The sequence below is a fragment of the Gossypium hirsutum genome, chromosome A01 (assembly GCF_007990345.1).
Source record: "Gossypium hirsutum isolate 1008001.06 chromosome A01, Gossypium_hirsutum_v2.1, whole genome shotgun sequence".
Taxonomy (NCBI): Eukaryota; Viridiplantae; Streptophyta; class Magnoliopsida; order Malvales; family Malvaceae; genus Gossypium; species Gossypium hirsutum.
This window is the reverse complement of record NC_053424.1, coordinates 91,497,868-91,510,682: the sequence shown is the minus strand read 5'-3', so window position 1 is coordinate 91,510,682 and position 12,815 is coordinate 91,497,868. Positions and strand designations below refer to the sequence as shown.

General features: G+C 34.0%; 1 pseudogene; it reads left to right on the top strand.

Annotated features, from left to right (window-relative positions):
- The first annotated feature begins 7,012 nt into the window (after nt 1-7,012).
- LOC107952412 (amino acid transporter AVT6E-like) lies at nt 7,013-8,296 on the top strand (annotated as a pseudogene).
- Nucleotides 8,297-12,815: the final 4,519 nt, after the last annotated feature.

Here is a 12,815-nt window from a genome sequence, read left to right as displayed (position 1 = left end):
TAATGGGCATTAAGATGTGGAACTTAAGAAATGTAGTTATATGTGGACTTAAATGATGTTATAGTTGACATTGTACATGTATACATGCATTTCGGCCATGGTCTTTGCTTGAATTTGAGATTTGTAATGTGATTTTCCTAAATTGTCTATGAATTTTTGGTTGTTGATACCATGGTAATGGTATATTGAATCCATGAAAATTTAGTAAGGTTGCATTCGGCAACTTGCTTGGAATTAAAAATTGATGTCTAAGCTTAGGTGATTTCGATGATGATATATATATATTCATAAGTATATTTAGTTGATTCGGCTTTGGTAGTTGCATGAGGTTATTGGCCGAATATACTAACATACATATACATGTGAAATTGGATTGTAAATATTTAGCAAGGTGGTTAAACTAGTTAAATTATTGATTTAGCTCAAGGAGTTAAAGGAGGTGAATCGAGCAAAGGCAAAGAAAAGGTTATCGAGTAGCCGAGTTGGAACCGTCTTACCCAACACGAGGTAAGTCATTAAGCATGTAGTTGGTATTATTTCAAATGGTCATAATGTGTATGTATTGATGCTGAATGGAATGAATAAATATACATATATATATATATGCATTTACGTATGTGATGATGAAATTGTTGAATGAAAGAAAAGAGGTAAGATGTACTGAGTTGTTGATCTCGGCACTAAACGTGCGGGATAACCATTTATGACCATGAGATTGGCGCTAAGTGCGCGGGATTAAATTGTACAGCACTAAGTGTGCGATTCGACTATGTTGTACTAAGTGTGCGAAATGAATATGATGCACTAAGTGTGCGAATTGACCATGCGGCACTAAGTGTGCGAGTCTGACTATGTAGCACTAAGTGTTCGATTTGATTACGTAGCACTAAGTGTGCGAGTTGATTATATAGCACTGAGTGTGCGGGCTCAATATACATTCGTGAATCATTATGGACACTATGTGTGCGACACCATTGAGTCGATCGCGGACAGCGGATCGGGTAAGTGTCTTGAGTACATGGCTAATATGTGCTATGCTTATACTTGGTGTTGAGCTCGGTAAGTTGAACCTATGTGACAACTATACTTGAAGTCACGTACATAAAAATTTATCGTAGGATGGGTGAAAGGCCGTTTTGTTGTTTGATTGTAACGAAAATAAATTGATTTATGAAAATGCTTCAATGTCCTATTGATGAGTATATGGATTGTGAATGCATGAATTGATATGAAATTGAATCGATAGGTTGGAGGAACTATGGCATGGTTCGGTATGGATGGAGTAAATTGTCTCATTCCATTTTGTTTCCTCTTGTGATAATGTTATTGATGTATAGTAGTGCATTGCTTATGACTTACTGAGTTATAAACTCACCCGGTGTTTCCTTGTCACCCATTATAGGTTGCTTTGACTCATCTATTTTTGCGGGGTCGGGCCGTCATCGAAGTCATCACACCGGATAGCAAGTTTTGGTACTTTCTTCTTAGTGTGCTTAGAAGATCATTTTGGCATGTATAAGCTAGTACGTTGTGTTTGAATATTGGCATGTAAACTTTAAGCCATGCGAAAATGGCACGAATGTTCGATTGAGTTGGATCAAGGGTAGGCATGAAATGGACCTAGTTACTTTCGTAACAGATGCTGGCAGCAGCAGTGTCATGAGATTGAAAAATCACTAAAAATAGTAGGAGTGGAATTAATTGATGAATAAATTATGTAATCGAAGCTCGATGAGTCTGCTTTCATGAGGAAGTAACGAAAAGATCATATGGGCAGTATATTAAGAGATAATCAGATTTTTGTGGGACAGGGCCAGAACGGTTTCTGGATTCCCTGCTCCGACTTCGGAAATTCATTATAAATTAACCAGAGATAATTAGGGGTCGTACCATATATGTACAGATTCCTCTCTGAGTCTAGTTTTCATAGAAACAAACGGCATCAGTATTGAAGCCCCGTGCAGGGAGATATCCAAGTCGTAATGGGCAAAGGTCAGTGTAGTCGACCCCTGCAACTTGGGAGACTTTGACTAATAAACTGTACTAATTGACCCAACCAAAAATTCTAGAAAAAAATACATAGATGGTCACATGAGTCTAGTTTCTGGGAAAAATTACGAAACTGATTTTCGAGTTACGAAACTCAAGATATGATTTTTAAAACGACTAGTACACAGATTGGGCAGTGTCTGGAAAATAAATTTTTTAAGGGGTTAAAGCCAGTTAACACCTCGTGTTCGACTCTGGTGTCGGTTTCGGGTTCGGGGTGTTACAATTACTATGATAAATAGCATTAGAAATTAGTAAAAGAAAAGAAAAAAAAGTAAACAAACGCTAGAAAGAGAAGAATGAGCGTCAAAAATGTGGTTGAAGCCGGCGAACGGGCGTGGGAGGAGGCCGTGTGAATCTGCAATGGCTAGGGTTAGAGATTTAGGTGAGGGAGATGATGAATAGTGAAGGGTATTTATAGATTTTGAGACACACGGCTAGGGAACACCCCCGTGTTCCCCAATTTTTGCCCGTGTGATTAGCGAATTTTGAATTTGGGTGCGTCTGACATTTTACCCACACCCGTGGTCCTTGGGCGTGTGGGTGCACATGGCTATGTCACACGGCCGTGTTTGTCTTTGCTCACTTCTCCCACGCTCGTGTATGTAGGCCAACGCCCGTGTTAATCTGACAGGTTCAACCACGGGTTCTAGACACGGGCGTGGCGAATGCCCGTGCTATTTTCTCAGGTTCAACCACGGTTCTAAGACGCCGGCGTGTCGCGCGCCTGTGTTGTTTTGGAAGGTTCACGCACGATCCTAACGCACGGCCATGGTGACTTATCGCATCTCGTGTTAGGCAAAATTTTGCCCTATTTTCACACTGCCTAAGGCACGCTCGTGCGCCTGATGGTGTGTGCTTTAGAAAGCCTGCGTTCCATGAGTCGATTAGTATGTTAGATGTTAAAACTAAAATTTAAAGAAATTAGTATTGTTAGTGCTCGGGTTGCCTCTCGAGTAGTGCTTATTTATAGTCTAAGCTCGACATACCTCTCTGGTGTATGATCATAGTGGTTTGAGGAGTTTACACTCCTCATCCCTGCTATAAATTTTATCAACATAAGGTTTAAGACGAGTACTATTTACCTTGAACGTGCTGAATTTAGGGTGATTTACCTCGACTGTACCGTATGGGAAAATGCTAAGTACTGTAAGAGGAATTTCTTTATTCGGTTTGGCAGTGTAAATGTGAGGATCTGCAGCATCTAATGAAACTTTATCGCCAATCTTAAGTTGATTTCATGAGGCATTGAACTCGTTCTGGCATAGTTTTGGTTTATCGTGTTTTCTCAGTTTAAATGTCGGCCATTCATCTAACTCCTCGATTCGTAACCTTCATTCTTCATGGGTAGATTCTTTGTTGTGGATTGAACATGGCTCATGTGTGTCCTTCAAACTTATTTCCTACAAAATAGGTTGCACTATATGATTAGTCTTAGTAGAACAATTTGTACAATCACCTTCAATTTTTGATGTGTTGTTCAGGTTGCGAGCTTGAAGGTTGATTGTTTCATCTCATACATGAAGTGTGAGTTCACTTGTGCCAACGTCAATAATTGTTCTAGCAGTTGCTAAAAAGGGCCTTCCCAAAATTGAAGGAACATTACTGTCCTCTTCTATGTCTAAAACATAAAAATCAACTGTGAATATAAATTTGTCAATTTTAAAGAGTACGTCTTCAATGATACCCTTAGGAAATCTGACAGTTTTATCTGCTAATTGAATGCTCATCCTAGTTTGTTTAGGTTTCCCTAGACCTAGTTGCTTAAACAATTTGTAAGGCGTAACATTGATACTAGCCCTAGATCAGCCAACGCATTATTAACATCTAAACTACCAATTAAACAAGGAATCGTAAAACTCCTTGGATCTTTTAGTTTGTTGGGTAGCTTATTCTGAAGAATGGCTGAGCAAACCGCATTCAGCTCTACATGCGACCTTTCATCTAACAATCATTTATTTGCTAGAAGCTCCTTTAAAAATTTGACTGCGTTCGGCATCTGTGAAAGGGCTTCAATAAACGGTAAGTAAATATGTAGTTTCTTTAAAAGTTTAAGGATTTTACCAAATTGTTCGTCTAATCAGTCTTTCCTTGTTGCATTAGGGCATGGCACACGAGGTTTATATTCTGTAATTACCGACGTTGGCTAATTGTGGTCTACCTCATCCTTACCGTTGCTTACCACCGTTTCTGGCCTTGGTTCTGCAACTAGCCCTTCCTCATCTTGAAGGGCAATCGCGTTGAGTTGCTCCCTTACGTTAGATTTAGTGTTGCTTGGCAGGCTACCTTGTGGTCATTCAGAAATCAATTTGGCGAGCTGTCCAATCTGAGTTTTGAGCCCTGGATTGATGCTTGTTGATTTTTGAGTGTTGTCTCAGTATTTTGAAACTGAGTTTCTAACACCGAGATGAATTTGGTTAGCATCTCCTCAAGGTTCGGCTTCTTTTCTTGTTGGTGAGGTTGTTGTTGAAAACCCGGAGGATGTTGTGGCCTTTGATTTCCTTGACCACCCCACGAGAAATTGGGATGGTTCCTCCAACCTGCATTATAAGTGTTACTATATGGGTTATTTTTGTACTACAGGAAAATAGGGCTTTAGCGGCGTTTTTAGCGGCGTTTTATCAAAAAACGCGACAAAATTTTTAAAATACAGAGCAATAGTGGCGTTTTAAAAAAATGCCGCTAAAAATAAAGCAACAACGGCGTTTTAGTAAAAAAACGCCGCTAAAAATAGAGCATTAGCGGCGCTTTTGGTAAAACGCCGCTAAAAACCAGAGCATTAGCGGCACTTTTAGTAAAACGCCGCTAAAAGTCATATAACCCCTAAACCCAAAAAAAATAATAAACACGAATCTATAACCCCTAAAACAATAATTAATAAAATTTATGGTTATGCAATATATTAAATAATTTCTTATATAATCGTAAAAGAGATAGTATTGAATTTAAAATATTAAATTAATTATCATTATAGTTTAAGGTTTATGGTTTAAGATATATGGTTTAGGGTTTAAGCAGGTTTATGAGTTAACTATGGTTTAAGGTATACGGTTTAAGAGTTAACTAGTATTTGAAGGTTTATGATGAATTATGGGTTTAGGGATTATGATTTAGGGTTTAAAGGTTAGGGTTGAAGTTTACAACGGGACAAATATTAACTTCTTAAGAGATAATTTCCTTTCCAGATTCTTACCTGGGATGCTATTAAGAAAGGGTGATTTTGAATGTGGAATTAGCATTTATTGAACTATGTATAATTTCCAAGCTTATATAACATAGAAATATCTTACAGAGTGGACATTATAACTAGAGTGTTCCAATAGAGAAATTGTTTTATTAAATTAAGTTATGTATCTTTGTATAAATAATAATGCTATTGTGTATTTTTATCTATTTTTTTGTTTAAATATATTTAGATTAAATATAATGTCTCAAATAAAATATGTTAAAAATTAAGTTTAGGTTAAGGGTTTAAGGAAATGATACTATTAGCTAGAAATTAACTGAAGAACATTTGGATTTTACTAAGATTCATGCTATTTTGTATATACTCATATTATTTAATATAAGAATATAAACATATATATATGTGTTTTAATTTGTACTACACTGACATTGGCCACATGAATTCCCAAAAATATGTTTACGATTATGGTTTAGGGTTAACAGTTTTTAGAGTACTTTATAGTTTGGGCTTTATGGTCAGGAGTTATGGTTGGTTTAGGGGTTACCGAATGGTTTTGGGGTTTAAAGTTTAGGGTTATGGGTTTTGTGTTTGTGGTCTAAGGTTTAGGGTTTAGAGTATCAGGTTTAGGGTTTTAAATTTAGAGTATAATTTTGGATTTTAATTTAGAAGATAAATGTATATAAGATAAATATATATAAATATATATATGAAAAGTGGTTTAGTGTGCAATTGTGTACATGAACTGTAATTTGATCTAGATCTTGTAAAATATTTACACGTTATTGATATAATAAATAGCATCATGTTTTTATTTAATTAATTTATATGCATACATAATATGTATTTTAAAATGTGTATTAAAGCAAAATTAAAGTTTCAACTATAGTTAGGGTTTAGAGAGTAAGTTTATGGTTTGAGATTTAAAGTTTAAGGTATATTATTGAAGACTGAACCAATATTTAGAATTTTATGAGATTCTTGCGAATTTGTACTAAACCTAATATAAATATATGAAATATATATTTTGTACTACACTGACATTCATCACAGTAACATTATTTAGACATAATTTAAAAGAAATTCTAAATATATAGTTTTAAATTTTTATCAATTTTTATAAAATATCCAGGTATTAGCGGCGTTTATACATAAAACGCCGCTAAAGATCGGAAATAGCGGCGTTTTTTAGAAAATGCCAGAAAATTTCATTATACATTATAGTAAAACGGCGTCGTTTCCTCTAAATAGTAGTGGCTTTAGCGGCGTTTCTATAATAAATGCCACAACTCGTATTAGAACGGCGTCGTTTTGTAGTGTAGATAAAAGAGGCTTTAGTGGCACTTTGCTGAAAACGCCATAAAAGGTCTCCTTACCGGCGCGTTGCTGAAAACGCGACAAAATTTCCTTATTTGAAACTGCGCCGTTTTTTCTCTCCTGAGGTTTATACCCTTTACCTGAAATTAGTTTCATTTTTTGCTAAGTCATTTTCCCCCATTTCATCTCTTCCTTCACTAAATCCCTAAAACAAAAAACACCTCTTTCTTTTTCCCCAAATTATCCCCTAATTCCCCAAACCTGAAATCCCTAACATTTTCCCCAAGTCCCCTTTTTTCCCTTAATCTGTTGCCCCATCCCTGAAATCCCTAACTATTTTCCCTTTCCTCCCGTCGACGGTCATATGCTTCATGGGTTTAAAATGGTTGGTTTTTTAGTCCTCTTTAGATTAATGTGTAGTTACTGTATTACTTGCCTTTTTTTTGGTTTGAAATGATTTGAAATGGGTTTGATATCGATGATTATACCCTTATTTTAAGTAAACCCAATACCGGGTCTAGTGTTTCTGGTGCTGTTTTTAACTTAACCACCACAATTATTGGTACTGGAATCATGGCTTTACCTACTACTGTGAAGGTTCTGGGGCTTGTTTTAGGGTTTTTTTGATAATCCTGATTGGGAATTTGTCTGAAATTAGTGTCGAGATGTTGATTAGGTTAGCGGTTTCTTGTAAAGCTAGATCTTATGGGGAAGTTGTGCAAATTGCAATGGGGAGAACTGCTAGGGTTTTGTCTGAGATTTGCATAATTGTCAACAATACAGGTGTCCTGATAGTTTATTTGATTATTATGGGTGATGTTATGTCTAGTTCGGTTCGTCATATTGGGGTTCTCAATCAGTGGTTAGGACATGGTTTTTGGGATCATAGGAAGTTATTGGTTTTGGTTGTTATGGTTGTTTTTCTTGCTCCACTTTGCATGTTAGATAGGATTGATTCATTGAGCATGACTTCGGCTGCTTCGGTAGTTCTCGCTGTTGTTTTCGTTGTGGTTTGCTTTGCTGTTGCATTCATTAAGCTTATTGAAGGGAAGATAGAGGCCCCAAGGATGAACCCAGATTTTGGATCGAAAATGGCAATTTTGGATTTACTAGTAGTTATCCCTATTATGACTAATGCATATGTTTGCCATTTCAATGTTCAACCTATATACAATGAGCTCGAAGGGCGATCTCCTCAAAAGATGAATCAGGTGGGGAGGATCACAACTGCTCTTTGTGTTGTGGTCTATGCCTGAACAGCAATATCAGGGTATTTGCTCTTCGAAAAGGACATTGAAGGTGATGTTTTGACCAATTTTGATAGGAATCTGGGAATTCGTTTTAGCACTGCTTTGAATTATATTTTCTCTTTATTTGGTTCTGGTTTTCCCTGTTATTCACTTTTCCCTACGGCAAACTGTGGATAACTTGGTGTTTGAGGGATCAGCTCCTCTCATGGAGAGTGAAAAAAGGTCTTTGGCATTAATAGTAATATTGTTAGTGCTTATATATATTGGATCTACTATGATCCCAAATATATGGACAGCTTTCAAATTTACTGGAGCAACAATAGTTGTTTCCTTAGGTTTTACGTTCCCTGCTCTAATTGCATTGAGGATAAGTCAGCAAGAAGAGAGCATGAGCTTGAGCAGAGTAGAAAAATTTTTGTCCTGGTTAATGTTAATACTGGCTGTGATAGTTAGCATTGCTGGGATAATCGGGAATATTTATACCAAATTGCAATGATAATATGTATACAATGTAACTTACTGTCTTTTAATGGTATTGAGCTTGGTCCTATTTCTCCTGTTAATGTTATACCAAATTGCTGGCTGTTTTTTTTTATCATTTTATTTGTTTATTCCCACCTGTTATTAGCAAATATAATTAATATTATACCAATCATTAAATGTTGTTTATTTTTAGAACTTATTTGATTGTTTTGTCGACCAGAAATCGACTTCTATTCTTCAAATGCAATGAGTAGGGAAGTCTCTCGACATTATTACAGATCAATCCTAAGCATCTCTAAATAAACCTTCAAGAAAACATTTCCAATTCAATCAAGGTAAACATCGTCTTCCCTAACATTTATGCTTCTTTCAACATGTTTTTCCTTTTATGTTTTTAATGTTTAATTAACATTTAATTACATTCCTAAATTTTTAATGTTTTTCCTAACATTTAATTAACATTTTAATTACATTCCTAAATTTTAAGCTTATTTCATCCACTCTTTTTTGTGTTTTGTCTCGATTTGGCTTCCTTCGTTAAGTTTCCTGTAGAAGTTTACTTATCTTTTATTTGCAAGAAACATATTTAGGTAATAGAAGATGTATGCCTGTGTGTTTGTGTCTCTATATATGTATGTATTCGGTACTAGATGAAAGCTTTACTCCAGTTTTGAAATATAGACCAAGTTTTGCATACATTGATCAATTTCTAGCTCTTTTCCTTTGAATACATGGTTCTCTTGATACTAAATACTCAGGTACTTTCTGCATATTCTGTGATTCTTATTAGATAAGTTATATATCAACAGTTATGTTAGTTTTCATCAAGGCCTCTGTAAACATAAAGTTGGTATTCTGGTTAGGAGAAGTTAATGTTTATGAGTTTTGTGGAGTATGATTCTGCACATGCACAGTTGGTTTGTTTAAAGCTGTGCATTTTCATGTTTACATAATAATGGTGATTCCATTTTGGTTTTTTAGATGTTCTTTTGGTCTTTTTTCATGTTTCTATCCAACTTATGTGTTTAGTGTGGACTTAGATTGATTTAAGAGTTTAATGCTGTCTTGTTGCTCACGTTTTATATAAAAAAATGTTATATTTTGTTTGAAAATGCTTTTCAATTTCTAATTATAAAATGAGATGTCGATTGAAGGTAATAAATGCTATGGTAAAGGAAGAAAATGGCACTGATAATGGTATTTAGAATGGCAAGCTTATATTGGATATAGTAAATTGCAGCAAGACTCAATATATTATGATGTTTTTCATGGTCATTGGCAAATTCCAGTTATTGGGGTTGAAGCAATTGATTTTAATATTTAATATTTAATATTTTTAAATGTCTTTAAAAGTTATAACTAATTTTTATCAAAATAGTATTAATTATTATTTGAAGTATGAATAAGTATGAATAAGAACACGTGATAATCAGTGTCTTCTTGAGTAGTTCCTGTCATCACATCCTTAAGTTTCCTTTGTCCCATTGATGATAAGTGTGCTTTCTATACAGTGCAGTTTTGCCAGATTTTGTTGAGGTGTATAGCTTCAGTTACTGCTTCCTGCTCCTCCTGCAAGTATTGGTTCAACTGAAGCTGTCATTTAATCTTCGAATTAATATTTGGTACTGATATAGATAAAGTTTTTATATTTGCTTAAATTGAAGTATATTTGGTTCTACTCTTATAATCTTACATCTATTCTAGGTACTATCGAGCACCTGAAATAATATTTGGTGCAACTAAATACACCACAGCCATTAACATTTGTTCTAGGTACGTACAAGTTTCGTTGCTAAATTTTTTTCCTTATTTCTATGCATTTTCACTTTAAATTACTTAACAAATATTACTTTTTGGACTCCAGCCTCTGTTTGCTAGTGAGAGTGGAGTAGACCAGGTACATTTTATTAAGGTACGTTTTATTTTAAAATTGTAATCAATAATAGTTTTATCATGATGATTTTGGAAAAATTAATATTTTGGGGTTGCGATTTTGTAAAGATTTAATTGCTAGTTCTGTTTGGAGCAGAACTATTCTGTTTCCATTTTAATTTTTTTATATTTGGTTCAACTTAATTATTTTTTGATTCAACTTAAGTATGAATAAGTATGAATTAATTTTATTACCATATATTTAGCTTGCTTGTCCATTATAATTACAACAATAGCTGACCTTCTCTCCAACCTTATTTTAAATATTTTAAATATTCAAAGTATATAGGCTGGAAACCTGACGGGATGCCTTATATCGAGCTGCAAGATATAATGGATCCTCCCTAGGTGTAACAACGCCACGTATGATGAATCTTAAAAAATTCAAAAAGACTTGAAAAATGTTCTATCACTTTGAATATTTATATAACCTTAATTTATTTCCAATTTACTTATAAAAATTAAACTACGATTCTTTTTTGATATTATTATATTCAAATTACTATTTTGTTATATTAATAATGTTTGAATTTAATATTTAATATTTTTAAATGTCTTTAAAAGTTATAACTAATTTTTATCAAAATAGTATTAATTATTATTTGAAGTATGAATAAGTATGAATAAGTATGAATAAGTTTTTATATTTGGTTCAACTTAATTATTATTTGATTCAACTTAAGTATGAATAAGTATGAATTAACTTTATTACCATATATGTAGCTTGCTTGTCCATTATAATTACAACAATAGCTGACCTTCTCTCCAACCTTATTTTAAATATTTTAAAGATTCAAAGTATATAGGCTGGAAACCTGACGGGTTGCCTTATATCGAGCTGCAAGATATAATGGATCCTCCCTAGGTGTAACAACGCCACGTATGATGAATCTTAAAAAATTCAAAAAGACTTGAACAAAGTTCTATCGCTATTGAATATTTATATAACCTTAATTTATTTCCAATTTACTTATAAAAATTAAACTACGATTCTTTTTTGATATTATTATATTCAAATTACTATTTTTTTATATTAATAATGTTTGATTTTAATATTTAATATTTTTAAATATATTTGTATAAAAAATAAGATTTTAAAAAAAGTTCTATGGAGCTTATAAATAATTCTATCGACCTTAAAAAAGAATTAAAAATTTCAACGACTGAAGGGCCACTTATAAATAATTTTATCAATATAACAATATTGATCATTGTTTAAATACATTATAACTAATTTTTATCAAAATAGTATTAATATTGATCATTACTTAAATAAATTACATAACTCACATAACGTACATAATCACTTACATAACTTAACTAATACATGTAGTTTAATGTAATAATTTCCTTAAAAGCATATAGTTTAAAGTTCAAATTTCATAACTTATATAATCTACATAATCTACATAGCTTACATAAAACATAAATATATATCATATCAAGACTTACATAATAAACAACTTACCCGTGTAACTTATTGCCAACTTTAGATTTCAACAACTACGAAATGGATAGGACTTGGATGAATTTCTCATGGGCAAGCAACGAGTATCAAAATGGAGTGCAATCTTTTTTAGATTTTGCATTTCACAATTCAAGCCAAGAGAATATGATTCTTTGCCCATGTAAGAAGTGTGGCAATATTTATTGGCATTATCGTGAAGTTGTCTACGAACATCTAATTTTTGATGGCTTCATTCGGGGGTATAAAAAATGGATTTTCCATGGAGATTGTACACCTAGTGGAGCCTCTTCAACAATTAATCCAGGTTATCCTTATAGTGGTTACCGTCAGTATGTTAGAGAAGATGACATGGAAGGTATGATGCGGGATGCATTTAATATGCGGAGTGAAGGTTTCCAATCATTTCCACCAAACTATGTTGTATCCGATGATTATAATATCGATGGGAATACTTTTATGGAAACGAGAAGAAGTGTACCGGATGAACAACCGAATGAAGAAGCGGCGAAGTTCTACACGTTACTTGGTGAAATGAATGAAGAACTTTATGAGTGATCAAAATTTTCGAAAATGTCATTCTATATTCGTCTTTTCCACTTAAAATGTTTGGGAGGGTGGACCAGAAACTCTTTGACAATGCTGTTAGAGTTTTGAGAGAAATGTTCCCGTTTGCAAAAATCCCTCAATCATGTAAAGACATGAAGAAGGTGATAAAAGATTTGGGCCTTGGGTACAACAAAATTCATAGTTTCCCAAATGATTGCATGGTGTATTGGGGTGATCGGAGAAATCAACAGTCTTGTCATGTTTGCGGTAAATCTCGTTGGATGAATAGAGATGCAGAAGATGTTACTGAGGATGAATATGGGCCACAGTCAAGAAGGAAGCCGAATAAGATTTTGCGATATTTCCCTCTAATCCCAAGGCTTCAAAGGCTATTCATGTCGTCAAAGAAAGCCGAGTTTATGACGTGGCATCATGATCAACGAATGGATGATGGATTATTAAGGCATCCTGCAGATTCTTTTGCATGGAAATCATTTGACAATAAATTTCCAAGCTTTGCAAGTGATCTTTAGAGTGTAAGGCTCAGGTTAGCATCTGACGGATTTAATCCTTTTAAAATCACGAG